A 14,280-nucleotide genomic window follows, 5' to 3' on the forward strand; every position below is an offset into this window, starting at 1 on the left:
TCATGTTGAATTTTTGTTGTTAAAGTTGTTGAGAGTTTGATATTGAGTTTCCTTTTTGAGTTATTTTATGAAAGATAAGTCTTTATAAGTTAAATGTTTTATTACAGCGATTTAAATGATTCCATTATGATGATACCCTAAGTGGAGGTAAGCATGCGATGATAAATGTTGTATGTTGCTTATATTTCTACTGCGTATTTTAAAAATATTTATCTATCATTGAATGATTGTCATTGGTGACACCTTAAAATGTCGAGTAATTCTTTATTTATAAGTTTTAGGGTTTAGGGTGCTATAATAATGGTATCAGAGCAAGTCCGTCTGTCCAACTAGGTATTTGCATGATAATTATTCCCTAGTATGCGACATGTGTGTGTACATTGTCGATGCATTGTTTCTTCTAATGTATATTTGGTGATATGCATAATGACTGGAAGAAATGATTATGCAATTGCTGATGCTTTAGATTCAGTGGCTCAGGTGCTGCATGGGTAGCATAATCAAGCCGATGAGGAGGTCCGTGGCTTGGGAAAGTTCCATAGGAATAATCCACTGACGTTCAAGGGTAGGTATGACTCAGAGGGTGCTCATACATGGCTGAAAGAGATTGAAAATATTTTTCGAGTAATGGATTGTATCGAGGAGCAGAAAGTATTGTTTGGCACTCACATGTTGTTTGAGGAAGTTGAGGATTGGTAGGATAACGCACGCTTGAGACTAGAGGTTACTGGTATTGAGGTTACTTGGGTTGTATTTAGAGCGTAGTTTCTGGAGAAGTACTTTCCTAAGGACGTGCGTAGCAAGAAGGAGATTGATTTCCTTGAGTTGAAGCAGGGAAATTTGACAATTGTTGAGTATGTTGTAAAGTATGAAGAGCTGATGAATTTTTTTCCGTATTATAATAGTGTTATTGTCGAAGGTTCAAAGTGCATCAAGTTTGAGAAGAAGTTGAGTCCTGAGATCAAATGTGTTGTTGGTTACCAGGAGATTTGTCGCTTTTCTATACTGGTGAATAAGTGTAGAATCTATGATGAAGACAGTAGAGCTCGATCTGCTCACTACAAGAGTAGTAGTGAAAAGAAAGGGAAGGGTCAGTTTTGAGGAAAGTCGTATGTGACTACTGCTGACAAGGGAAATTAGAAAGGAACATTTGAGAAGAAGCCAAGTGGGGGAGGAGGTCGTGTTTCGGTCTAGTGTTATAGGTGTGGTGTGATAGGTCATCATGCCAATGAGTGCATAAGTGCTAAGAAGAAGTGTTACAAGTGTGGAAAGACATGTCACCTCATTGCTGATTGTAAAGGTAATGTTGTGACTTGCTACAATTATGGGGAAAAGGCCATATCAATACTAATTTCTAGAATCTGAGAAGGCCCAGTTTGGGGGTAAGGTTTTTGCATTATCAGGGACAAAAACCACTAGTGCTGACATGTTGATTCGGGGTACGTGTTTTATCAATGATATCCCTCTGATTGTTATTATTGACACGGGTGCAACACATTCTTTTATTTTTCTTGATTGTGCTAAGAAATTGGATTTAAAGTTATCTTATATGGTTGTAAGTATGGTTATTGATACCCCAACCAATGGTTCAGTAACTACTTCATTGATATGTTTGAAGTGTCTTCTGACTATTTATGGTAAGAGTTTTGAGATGGACTTGGTCTATCTACGATTGAATCGGCTTAATATTATCCTTGGAATGAACTAGTTGGAGTTCAATCGTGTTCATATCAACTGTTTGGCCAAGACCTTGATGTTTCCAGAGATGGGAGGAGATTGGGAGTTGATGTTTGTATCCGCTAAACAAGTATAGGAATTATTGAAAGAGGGGGAACATATGTTTGCTATGATTGCTGCTTTGGGAATCGATAGTAAAGCTATGATGGGAGAACTACCAGTTGCGTGTAATTTTCTCGAAGTGTTTCCTGACAATATTATTGATTTTCCGCCAGAGCGTGAGGTGGAGTTTGCTATAAACTTAGTACCTGATATTAGTCTTTTATCGATGGCTCCTTATAGAATGTTCACTTTAGAGGTGAGTGAGTTGAAGAAACAGTTGGAAGAGCAGCTTGAGAAGAAGTTTGTTCGATCGTGTTTTGTCGTAGGGAGCACTGGTGTTATTGGCTAATGTAGCGGTAAATTAATGACCATCAAGCTATGGATAAACTTGACGTCAATAAAACCAGAGTCGACACCACGCTTTTATTGTTTCCAAAGGAAACGGGAAAAGTACGAACAAAACCCAAAGATAAGAAGTTTTCAAATCAAAACTAATAAAATGCCAAAGATTACTGGTAAGGAGGTTGGTTACACAGAGGGAAAGTGTTAGCACCCAAAGTTTCCTAGGTACTCATAGGGAGCCCTTCTTTATGTGTATATGTGTTTTTGGTATAAATGATATTTGAGAAAAAATAGAGTGTGGGGATGAGAAAATAATTCATTGATTATATTATTGTGTTTGACACGACCTTCGGTCTTGTGCCTATGTACCAACATAAAATGAGGGATCAAAACCTCGTAGTTCGTGGTAAAAATTTCAAAGTTGGTGAATTACTTTTAACAAAAGTTTAATAAGAAAGGCACAAAGGGCCAAAAGTTTGAATGAAGTTGTTATTTCTTTTTGTCTTTTTGAAATTTTAAGTCAATATGATTAAATTTATTTACAAATTTAATTTAAGAAAGAGTTTAAAAATGCAATGGCATAAGGCCAAAATTTCTAATTTGCAAAAGAGTCTAAGTTTGAAATCACAAGAAAAGAAAGGTTTTGAAAAGGGGGAGAGATTTTGAAATTTAAGAAAATGAGAGGAGATGAAGAGACTAATCATAAGCATAAAATTAAAAGTTAATAGTTGAAAAGATCTGACTAATGGGATGCAATCCAACAGACAAGAATGTCATATAGAAACCCATTTTTCTTTGGACTTTAATCAAGAAAAGATCAATTAGCAACGAACAATATTCAGATATCATGAAGACCAAGGCTTCAAATAAAGATAGCCACATCCAAGCAAGCAAATCCCATAGTTAGCAGTCTTCTTTGTCTTCTCATGTATCAGATGAAATATCCCTTGATCAACTCATAGCGAAGCATTAGACACAAGACCAAAATAACAATTAAGTACAAAGACAGAGTAATAGATGAATTCAAACAAATCCAAAGGCTTGCACCAGATGAAGACTTAGTTCGTAATAGCTTGGTCTCAAAATGTTGACATTGGCCAAGTCCTTTTTGCACAGGGAATGTTGCCTAATTCTAAGTCCAAGAGCTCAGATCAAGATCAACAGTCTACCATATGTTTTTGTGTAGTGTTTTTTGTTGTTATTAAGTGTTTTAGGGGTCCTAAGACCATGAACAAAATCAAAATACACAAACAAATATATACAATCACAAGATATGGCTCAAATGAGCAAAGTGAAAATGACATAAACATAAACAAGTTAAATGAAATGTAAATGACAATGAATGATAAATGACTGGAATTAAAATTGCATAAAGTAAATGACTTGAAAGTAAAGAAATACTTAACCAGAGTTAGTCAAATGTTAGTCAAGTGTTAGTAATGTTAGTAGTGTTTTTTAGTTAATTAAGTCATTCTTTGGAGAACACTCAACCATTCATTCACAAGTATGAATCCTTAAACCAAGACATCTCCCATGAGAAGAGCTCCAACTTGGATAATTCAACAAGTATGCCACTAGCTCCCATAAAAGGAAAAAAGGTCAAGTCTCCACACAATGCCATGAAGAATGAGAGACTTACAATCTCACTTACTAGAATGATATGCCTTGAGGGTCAAATTTAGCTCTATGTTAAGCAATCGTAATTGGACTTATGAAGAAGTCACAACTATCTGAGGTCGGGCAGTAAAAATTTAGTTGTTAATGCATGTTAGAGATTTGGTATGAATAACCAAACTCCTAAAACATACCACACACTAAAAGAAAAGATCAAGAAGGAGGGACCTATCTCAGTCATACTTGTATTGATTCATCTGACACAAGGTCATTGATGAATCAATTAGCCTTTAAACATTAGAGATTTCATTGGTCAAAAAATAGAATGAGGGAAGAATATAGATGGAGATGAAGAGGGAGGGGAAGATAGAAAAACAAATTGGTCATGGGAGGAATTTCATCAAATGAAAACCATTCATTCATTTTGGGAGATAAAATGTAAATTTCATCAATCCCCTAAATCCAATGGTTTTGATCCAACAAAAGTCAAATCAACCTTGACCGAGGCCCAAACAGAAAGTCAAACATCACAAGCCCATAAAAATGGCTCAACAATTTTTTTAAACATTTAATCAATTAAAAATCACATTAAAAATGAATTAAAATACATTTTAATTTGGACAAAACCTAATATCCCTTCAAAACACCAAATAAATGGCCAAGAGATTTATCCTATGTTAAACAAGGTCAAAGGACCTTAAACAACAAATTTCATGATTTTTAAAAAGTCCGAAGTATTTTTAAACAATTAAAAATATGCACAAAAGTATTTAATTCATGAAAAATATCAAAATTAATCCAAAAAATAATTTTAATTCAGAATATGAAAGATAAAAATATTTAAAGTTTTTGGTGAAAGTCACATATTTTTTGGATTAAAAGTGAAATTTCTATGAATTAAACAAAATAAATAGATTAAATAAAAAAAATCAGAAATTAAAAAGAAATTAGAAAAAACAAGGGCCATCAGATCTCCCTCATTAATTGAGGTGGCAGATCTGATGGCCACGTGCGTGCTATCCATGGCGGACTCAAGTCAAAGCAATGTACGCGTGGTAATTTAAAAGAATGACTCAGATTAAAACATTCAAACATGATCAGATGGCCAAGAGGCGTGCCAACACACCACCGGAGCTAGGGCTCCGGTCATCTTCTCCGGTGAACCTCACCAGACTGATCCACCTTCATCTCAATGAAAAATGAAAAATAAGGACATTATATCAAAGAAAAAAATGCTCAGGAGCTCGAATCTGGCATCAATTTTCTCCAATTCCAAGTATATCAAAAGATACATGGATTTGAATTTTGAGGATCAAGAACTGAGTTGCTTCGATTTGACCTCAAAGCAACTCAATCTTGTTGCATACATTGGTAGGACTTCAGCCAACCAAAAATCAAAGAGAATGGTGAAGAATTGAGAGAGAATCAAAGAGATGAAGTTTCTGAAAAATCACCTTTGAGGGAGTTTGAATCTTGCTTGATCTTGCTTCCAATTGGTCTTAGCTTGACTTCAGAAGCTTGCAGGAAGTGAATTGCAGAAAATCAAAATAGAAGTGAAATTGAAACTCGATTTTCAATTGAAAACCTTCAAGTTTATCCTCTAATGTGAGGGGTATGGTTGCAGGATCAAAGCTTGGGCAAGGTGTCCTCAATTCTGAGCATGGGGGGTTATATTTATAGGCAATGCAATTGATTTCCACACATTCCATCAAAATGCCAAAAATAGTAATTCTCACTTGCATGGATGCATGGGTGTGTGATAGGCCCATCAAATGATGTCAAAAGGTCCAAAATTGATCATGAGAAATGCTGAAAGTGTGTCATGGAGTCATGCAATTGGAAATGAAAAGTGGTCATGAGATTCATCCAAATGGAACCTTGAAGAAAATCCATGCGCAAGTCATTCAATCCTTGACCAAATGAGGTGATCTTGGACTTTTTGGAAAGGTGGGATCAAGGGGAACAACTTTCATGTTGAACACTTTTCCATTTGAAGCTTGTATCATGATGGATTTTGAGGTGTAAGTTTGGAAAATCAAACATAAATGAAAATTTTCTAAGTACCAAGTCAAATGTTCACTTCTTCCACCTTGAATAGCTTTTGTTATGGGCTTCAAATGGAAAACGTTCCTTCATCAAAGTTTTATATCTTTCAAACCTCTTCAATTTTGTCACAAGTTTGACCTCATTTGGCTTTGTAATGAAGGAGTTATGCATTTTAGAAGTTGAGGAAAATTGATTGTTTAATGGTAATGGGCCAAAATGACCTATAATGTTTCCTCTTGGCACATGCCCTTGCAAGTTAATTTTGACATTTCCCAAATAATACAAGTTGGAGAGGATATATTTAAATTGATCATGAAACTTGGATGGTATTTATATTATAAAAATTGAGGATGTTATGGTCCTTGGAAGTTGACCTCCTAACTAGGGTTCAGACAAAATGACCTATAATCTTTCACCATAAAAATGACTTTCCAAGAAAAAATAGATCTTGACCTCAACATTAAAGTTGTTTGGAATGTCATTAGGAGTAACCTTTCTTTTGGAATCATTTTCATATAACAAAAATTCTAGGAGATAGGGTCTAGGGAACCCCAATTTTGGCCATTTGACTTTCTCTGGTCAACCACCTTGAACCAACTTGCAAGCTTGAAGTTATCTTGATCTCTTGGACTCATGGATGATAATATATGTATAAGATAATGTATAATGAAGTATACCTTGATATATTTGATCAAATGATGAAGAAACTTACTGAGGAAGTCACACAAGATACCTAGATGAATTAGGGCTTCCAAGGCAAACATGCTTCAAACTCTTGATGAATTCTTGATCAAAATGATAGATGAAGATCATGGGGACCCATATATGATGTCTAGAATAAATGTGAACCATATCTTGATTGATCTCCTTACATTGAGGGTCTTAAACCCTAGATATGAGCTTGATGAGGCATTGATGGATGCACACACTACCTACAAAAGAAGTAAAGCTATACATGGAGATATTTTTGGTATTTTGGTTAGTAAAATAATGGAAAAAAAAGTATGATACAATCAAATTTGTTTGGTGATCTATCCAAATGCAAACCCAATGAATGAGGGGTAAGGAGGATGCCAAGGTGTGATCCCAAAGCTAATGCATATGATGAGATAGCATGAGGGATCTTAGGGTCAAAATTGGGGTCTTACTGTTAAGAAAAAGGATGGATGTCGTGGGGAGCTCCTTATGAGGTTGTGTGTTGATTATCGGCAAATGAATAAATTGAATATCAAGAACAAGTATACACTTATGAGGATTGATGATTTGATGGATCAGTTGGTTGGCGCTTGTGTTTTCAGCAAGATTGATTTGAGGTCGGGTTATCATCAAATTCGAGTGAAACCAGGGGATATTCCGAAGACTATATTCAGAATGAGGTATGGTCATTACGAGTATTATGTGATGTCATTTGATGTATCTAACGCGCCTCGAGTGTTGATGGAGTACATAAGTTGAACATTCCATGTGTATCTAGATCAATTTATGATTGTATTCATCAATGATATTTTGATATATTTGAAGTCAGATGAAGATCATGAAGAGCATATGAGAATTATGTTGCAGACCTTGAAGGGTAAGAAGTTGTATGCAAAGTTATCAAAGTGTGAGTGCTGGATGAAGGAAGTGAGTTTCTTAGGCCATGTGATTTCTAGTGGAGGTATTATTGTTGATACATCGAAGGTTGATGATGTGTTACAATGGGAAACTCAAAAATCTGTTACTAAGATAAGAAGTTTTGTAGGTTTGGCTGGTTACTAGCAGAGGTTTATTTAAGGATTTTTGAAATTGGCGATGCCTTTAACTCAGTTGACTCGAAAAGGGTCAAGCGTATGTGTGGGATGCCTTATGTGAAGAGAGTTTTATAGAATTTAAGAAGAAATTGATGTCTGCTCCTGTATTGATGTTTCCGAATCTGAGCGAGTCTTTTATTGTGTATTGTGATGCTTCGATGATGGGTATGGGTGGTGTGCTAATATAGAATACACAATTTGTGGCTTACACTTATAGATATTTGAAGATTCATGAGTGAAATTATCCTATGCATGATCTGGAATTAGCTTCCATTGTGTTAGTACTTAAGATTTAAAGGCATTACTTGTTTGGTTCCAGATTTGGAGTGTTCAGTGATCACAAGAGTTTGAATTACTTATTTGATTAGAAGGAGTTGAATATGAGGCAGAGGAGGTGGATCAAATTTTTGAAAGACTATGATTTTGGTTTGAATTACCATCCTGGTAAAGGCCATTGTCGTAGCTGATACTTTGTGTAGGAAGTCGTTGCATATGTCGATGCTTATGGTTTGAGAGTTAGATTTGATTGAACAATTCCGAGATTTAACTTTACTATGTGAAAGGACTTGTAACAATGTGAAGTTGGATATGTTAAATCTGACCACCGGTGTTCTGGAAGAGGTTATGGAAGGTCGGAAGATCGACTTAGGGTTGGTTGACAGGTTGGTGTCGATTAACCAAGGTCAAGAAGGTGATTTTAGAATAGACCAAAATGGTGTGATAACATTCAGAGATAGAGGTTGTGTACCATATGTGCTTGAACTTAAGAAGAGCATTCTTGAGGAAGGTCACATGAGTGGCTTGAGTATTCATCCTGGTGCTACTGAAATATATCAATACTTGAAGAAGATGTTTTGGTGGCCATGAATGAAGAAGGAGATTGTTGGGTTCGTGTATGCTTGCTTGAGTTTCTAGAAGTCAAATATCGTGCATCATAAGCCGTTGGGTTTGATGTAGCAGTTGTCTATCCTTGAGTGGAAGTGGGACAATATTCGATGGACTTCGTGTCTAGATTTCTGAAGACAGTGAATAATTGTGATGCCATTTACGTTATTGTGGGAAGGTTGAGTAAATCAACACACTTAATTCAGATTCAGCTTAACTATCCATTGGAGAGGCTAATGGAGCTGTATATTAAGACGATTGTCAATTTGCATGGGATTCCATTATGTATTGCATCTGACAGGGATTTGAGGTTTACGTCGAAGTTCTGGGAGAGTTTTCAAAAGGCTTTGGGTACGAAGTTATGTCTGAGATCCCTCATTTTGACCCTAAGATCCCTCATGCTATTCTCATCACATGCATTAACATTAGGATCACAGCTTGGCATTCTCCCTACCCATCATACATTGGGTTTGCATTGGGATAGATCACCAAGCAAATTTGATTGTACCATACTTTGTTTTTTTATTATTTACTAACCAAAGTAGCAAAAATATGTCATTGTATAGTTTAACTCTTTTGTAGGTAGTGTGCATGTTCACCTATACTCTATCAAACTCATATCTAGGATTTGAGACCCTCAACGCAAAGAGATAAATCAAGAAATGATTTACGATGGCTCTAAGTATCATATATGGATCCCCATGATCTTCACATGTTATTTTGATCAAGAGATCATCAAGAGTTGGGAGTTGATTTTCCTTGGAAACCCTAATTCATCTGGGTATCTTATGTGACTTCTTCAACAAGTTTCCTCTATAATTGATCAAATATTTCAAGGGATACTTCACATTACACCATATTATGCATATATGATCCTCCATTAGTCCCAAAGATCAAGATAACTTCAAGTTTGCAAGTTGGTTCAAGGTGGTTGACCAGAGAAAGTCAACTGGCCAAAACTGGGGTTCCTTAGACCCTATCTCCTACAATTTTTGTCATATGAAAATTATTTCAAAAGAAAAGTTACTCTAAATGACATTCCAAACAACTTTCATGTTTAGGTCTACAACTAATTTTTCTCGGAAAGTCATTTTTTATGGTGAAAGATTATAGGTCATTTTGTCTAAACCCTAGCTTGGAGGTCAACTTCCCAAGGCCATAACTTGCTCATTTTTTATGATATGAAAGCCATTCGAATTGAATGATCAAATTCAATATGTCTAATTCAACTTTTATGTTTGGAGGAAATGCAAATTCAACTTGAAAATGCATGTGCCAAGAGGAAACATTATAGGTCATTTTGGACAATTACCATTGAACAAGTGATTTTCCTCAACTTCTAAATTGCATAACTCCTTCATGCCAAATTCAAATGAGGTCAAATTTGTGACCAAATTTAAGAGGTTTGAAATAGATACAACTTTGATGAAGGAACGTTTCTCATTTGAAGTCCATAGAAAAAGTTATTTAAGGTGGAAGAAGTGAACATTTTACTTGTGACTTAGAAAATTTTAAAATATGTTTGATTTCCCAAACTTCCACCTTAAAATTCATCATTAAACAAGTTTCAAATGAAAAAGTGTTCAACAAAAAAGTTGTTTCCCTTGAACTCACCTTTCCAAAACATCCAAGATCATCTCATTTGGACCAAAATTGTAGGACTTGTGCATGGTTTCATTATGGGAAGTGTTTTGGCAAGATTGAACTTCACAAGATCATTTCCATTTGCATGCTTGCACATGATGGTTTCAGCAGACTTTGTACACGATTTGGAGTTGGATTGCATCACTCTTGAGGCCCAAATGATTGCCCATGCACCCATGCAAGTGAATTACTACTTTTGTCCAATTTTCAAGTGGTGTAAATATCAAACACATTGCCTATTTAAACAAGCTTAAGGCTTCAGATTCATGATGAACACCTTGCCAAAGCTTTGCTAGACCTCTGTAAACCCTCACTGCCATAGAATTTTCTGAGATTTCTCTTAAAATCGAGCTTGAACTTCACCTTCTATTTGGAAGTTCAAACTCCAGAAATTCACTTCCATTTTCAGTTCATTTGGTTTTTGCAAGCAAGAGGAGGAGAAATCAATCAAATCCAGATCAAGATCAAGTCAAATTGGATCAACTCGAAGGTGAATTTTCATAAACTTCCACTCTTTGATTCTCTCTTATTTCTTCATTATTCTTGTTGATTTTATGTTGTCTGAAGTCATACCAATGTAGGCAAGAAGATTGAGTTGCTTTGAGGTCAAATTGAAGCAAATCAGTTCATGATCCTCAAAATTCAACTCCCTGTATCTTCTTATATACTTGGAGTTAGACAAAATTGAGGTCAGATTCAAGCTCCTGAGCATTTTTTCTTTAAATCTATGTCTTGCTTTTTCATTTTGGTGATGGTTGAAGGTGGACCAATCCGGTGAGGTCCACCAGAGAAGAAGACCGGAGTTATGGCTCCGACGATGTGTTGGAAGCATCTCAACCATAGGATCCATTTAAATTGTTTTAATCTTAGGCGTTGATTGTGATTACCACGTGTAACGCTCTGTTGACTAAAGACCATATGAAACGCGCACTTTTGACCATCTGATCTGCCACCTCAATTAATGAGGGAGATCAGATAGTCCACGTATTTTTGAAGTTTTGAATTTTTATTTTAATTGCTTTATTTTTATTAATTCATATTAATTTTATTATTGATCCAAAAATATGGGACTTTCACCAAAAAAATTCAAATATTTTCCTCTTTCATTTTCTGAATTAAAATTATTTTTTTGGATCAATATTGATATTTTTCATGATTTAATTGTTTTTATTCATATTTTAAATTGTTTAAAAATACTTCTGACTTTTTAAAAATAGTGAAAATTTTCTCCAAGGTCCTTTGACTTTGTTTGACCTATGATAAATCTCTTGGCCATTTATTTGGTATTTTGAAGAGGTTTTAGGTTTTTGATTAAACATATTTTTAGTTGAAATAACTTATGTTGAGCCATTTTTATTGACTTGTGGAGTTTGACTATTGTGTTTGGGCCTTGGTCAAGGTTGATTTGACTTTTGTTGGATTAAAATCATTGGATTTAGGGGATTGATGAAATGTACATTTCATCTCCCAAAATGAATGAATAATTTTAATTTGATGAAATTTCTCCCATGACCAATTTGTGTTTGTCTCCCTTCTCCTCCTTGTTCATCTTCAATCCCTTTCTATCCCACTCCTCTCATTGGCCAGCGACATCTCAATATCCTAAGGCTAATTGGTTCATGAACCAATACAAGTATGGATGAGATTAGGTCCATCCTTTGATCATTTTATTTTTGTGTGTGGTATGTGTAAGACCCTAATTTTGACCCTAAGATCCCTCATGGCATCATATCATTGCTCATTGCATTGCCTCAAGGATTATAGCATGTATGGCTCCTTAACCCTAGGGGTGGGACTTGTGTGAGTTGGTTTGAGACCACCAAGCATGCTTGTATTTTATATTATTACTTTTCTTATTTTTATTAATAAGCAAAAGTACAAAAATATGTCACTAACTCTTTTGTTTTGAAGCTCAAGTGATCATGTGCTCCCATGCTCCTAGGAGGCTCATAAGCTCAATGAAGTGGCTAGATGAGGATGAAAGCAAGCATGACAATGGTTCACAAAGCTCTTAATCATCATATATGTCTCCCAAGTATCTCAATTTTCCAATTTGATCAAGATAACCCAAAGGGATTGAGGATTGTTTCTCAAGGAAACCCTAATTCAACTGTGCATTGACTGTGCCTTGCTCATGAAGTAACCTCAACCTATGATCAAATTTAATCAAGGGAAGTTCTTTCGTTCCTTATTTTATGCATATATGAGCCTATGTGAGGCCCCTAAATCATTCATTCATCAATATTTGAAGTTTGGCCTTGAGAAGTTGACCAGTCAAGTCATCTGACTAAACTGAGGATCACTGATACATAACTTGTGATGTGTTTGTCAAATGAAGATTACCCCAAGAGAAAACATGTTCTTAAGAACAATATTCAAAACTTTCATGTTCATCAAAAATCCATTTGGTACTTGGAAGGTCATCATTCATTTCAAAACATTATAGGTCATTTTGACTTAAACCCTAATTTTGGGTCAACTTCCCAAGGACCTAACTTCCTTATTTTTTATGATTTTGAGGTGAGACCAATTGCATTGGAAAGCTTAATATATGCAATTCAAATGTTATGTTGGACAAAATTTCATAATCCTAAAAGAAACACATGTGATAATACAAAACATTATAGGTCACTTTGGACCAAGGTCATTAAATTTGAAAAATGCCCAACTTCAAGTGCCCATAACTTTCTCATGAAAAATCCAAATGATGCAAAATGTAAGTCTAAACTGATCATCTTAAAGAGATCTACATCGTTTATGTTGGAGGTTTTTCCATTTGAGGATTGCATCATTGAAATATAAGGGCTTAAAGATGCTTGTTTTTGACAAAATTTTCAAAGGAGAACTTAGACATGTTTTGTACCCAAAACTTCACAGCCAGTTTTCATAAATTTCCAAACTCCAAATGAAGTTTTGTCCAACATAAATTTTGTTCCTTATTTCAAGGGATTTCCAACCATTACTCACATTAATTTTTTGGACTTTCCATGAGTGAGTTTCGAAGAGCTTAATGTTTATGTTCATTTTTGCAATTCACATTATAACTTCATGTGCAAGCATATGCAACTCCAATTACACGTCCAATTCACTTACATTTGATCTCAGCATGGATTTTCCTTCACCCTTGGGCCTCACATGCGCCTGTACAGGGTCATGCATGGAGGATCCAAATTTCATGCACACGAGCCAAACATTGCATTGCATCTATCCCAGCTATAAATAGAAGCTCATTCTCATTCAAATGGTAACCACAAGGAGATCTGAAGTGCTGCTGAATTGAAAACCAAACTCTCACTAAAGCAATTTTCAGTTTTCATTTTCAATTTCAAGCTTGAATTTCAACATCATTAGTTGATCTTCACAGCTCAATTCCTTAACCTTGCATCACCATCACACTTCCAGAGCAAGATTGGATCAAGAGCTTGGACATTTCGTGTTGTTTAAAGCTGCATTTCAGAGGTAGAACCTCAATTTTTCTTGATCTAGATCTTGCAATATAATGTGAATTCCTTTGGTTTTTGTTGTTTTCTGAAGTCCTCAAGCATAAGGCAGGCCAGTGGTGGTCTCAATTTTGCAAATCGTGGCATTTCAGATCAAACACCATGATCTTCAAGCTCATGTTTCTCTCTAAATAGAAACTATGAGGATGATCCATGGTTACATGGGTGATGTACATCACCTCAGCTTCATGTTGATACCTTCCTTTTTCATTTTCATTAACATTTGATTTCCTGCGCGTGGTGGCCAAATCTGGTTAGATCGCCGGAGAAGATGGTGGTTTCCACCACCATCCCCACGTGGGAGCTTCATGGCCCTTGGATCTCACTGAAACGTTATAATCCTGGCCTTTCATGATGTTGACATATTTTAAATCCAGAAGTAGCGCGCTTGACTTAGGCCTTTCGTGCATCCGCGCCTCTGAACCCTAAGATCATTGCCACATCAATTAATGAAACATCTGAGGGCGCTGGTTTTTTCTATTTTTTTTATTTTTGTTTTAATTTCATTTAATTCCTTTTATCTTCAAAAATTCATAAATATTTTATTTGAAGTCACAAAAATATGAGACCAATGCCAAAAAATTTCTTGAAAAATCTAGTTTCATATTTTGATTTTTAATTATTTTTGTGACTTTATTTAATATTTTTTGTGAATTATTTGGTTTTTAATAGTTTTAATT

The sequence above is a fragment of the Lathyrus oleraceus genome, chromosome 7, assembly GCF_024323335.1.
Source record: "Lathyrus oleraceus cultivar Zhongwan6 chromosome 7, CAAS_Psat_ZW6_1.0, whole genome shotgun sequence".
In the NCBI taxonomy this organism is placed as follows: domain Eukaryota; kingdom Viridiplantae; phylum Streptophyta; class Magnoliopsida; order Fabales; family Fabaceae; genus Lathyrus; species Lathyrus oleraceus.